General features: G+C 42.2%; 1 protein-coding gene across 2 annotated transcripts in view; it reads left to right on the top strand.

The window, feature by feature from the left end:
• The window catches only part of LOC9302651 (probable glucan 1,3-alpha-glucosidase), a 14605-nt gene that overhangs the window by 9220 nt on the left and 3962 nt on the right, over positions 1-1423 (top strand). The window contains exon 7 of one of the 2 annotated variants that reach the window (XM_021024493.1): positions 28-146. The exons of the other annotated variant lie outside the window; for it this stretch is intronic. The gene's annotated coding sequence lies outside the window, so the exon portion shown is untranslated. Of the gene's footprint in view, positions 1-27; positions 147-1423 lie in introns of those variants that run through there. 2 annotated transcript variants of the gene reach the window in all.

Here is a 1423-nt window from a genome sequence, read left to right on the forward strand (position 1 = left end):
ACCAACGCTCTTAGAGTGGCTGTGAAGTTCAGACCAACTTCTACCAAGGCTTGTAATGAATTTTACCTTCGTTTAGAATCAGAACTTGTAAAGAACAGAGCTTTGAGTGTTTAGAATAAATGGAAGAACTTGGTTAACACGAAAAACAGAGCACACACGAGATTGTTAACCCAGTTCACACCAACGGTGCTACGTCTGGGCCGGGAAATCTTTCCCGGAATCCACTATAACCTTTGAGATTTACAAAGAGATTTCTCACCCTCACAGCCCTTTACAAAGCTAACTCAGATTCACTCTCTTTCACTCTCTGTTTCCCCAAGAACACTCAATACAAGTTTACTCCCAATTGAATGTCTCTACGTTTCTCCTACTTTCTCTCTCTCCACAATGCTCAGCTTAAATAGACAAAGAGAACTTAACCTAGGTTCCTTCTGGATCCTTCCCGTTTAGTCCTCAAGACGCTCCTTTGCAGCTTCCAGGAAGTTGCCTCTCGCATTTGTCTTCTAGCTCCTTTGGGTAGAGCTTATCCAGGGATGCACTTTACCACAACCAGACAAGAAATGCTTTAACCATTCAAACGTTGCTTTAGTGACCAACGCAAACGGCTACTCGAGTCTTGTGGTCCTGCGTCTGACGTGTCTTATTGCATTGCTGGCATTACTTGTTCCTCAAGCTTCTTCATTTCTTGTGTTCTTCTTTACTAATTCTCAACAAATCTCCACCTAGTAAAGTAAGAACATGAAACATGGAACAGAAGAAGTGATGATACCTTAGAGAGATTGAACTTGACTTGTTATAGTTTAGGATTCCTTTCCCGGTCCTGAGTTTGATTACTCAGCCTTTACACGCAGCGAGTCCAAAGCTGACTTGAACTTGCTGACGGGTACTATCTTGGTGAAGATATCTGCAGGGTTGATCAGTGTGGATATCTTCTGGACTTCCACAACTCCATCCGCAATTACTTCACGGATCTTGTGATACTTGATATCAATGTGCTTCGTTCTGTCATGATGCACATTGTTCTTTGACAAAGCTATGGCACTTTGAGAATCACAAAAGATCTCCACAGTCTTTTGCTCATAGCCAAAATCCTTTAACAACCCCTTAAGCCATATTGCCTCCTTAACAGCTTCAGTGAGAGACATATATTCGGCTTCAGTAGTAGAAATAGCCACTACTTTCTGTAAGCATGACCTCCAGTTTATGGTGCTTCCACCAAGTGTGAACACCATTCCACTTGTTGACCTTCTGTTGTCAATATTTGCAGCGTAGTCTGAGTCACAGTATCCTCTAAGTATGAAGTCTCCTCCCTTCTTGTAACACAACTTCATCTTGAGACTTCCTTTAATGTACCTAAGTACCCACTTTACTCCCAACCAATGCTCCTTGATCGGTTTGCTCATGAAACGACTGATAATACCAA

This window comes from Arabidopsis lyrata, assembly GCF_000004255.2.
Source record: "Arabidopsis lyrata subsp. lyrata unplaced genomic scaffold ARALYscaffold_8, whole genome shotgun sequence".
Lineage (NCBI taxonomy): Eukaryota > Viridiplantae > Streptophyta > Magnoliopsida > Brassicales > Brassicaceae > Arabidopsis > Arabidopsis lyrata.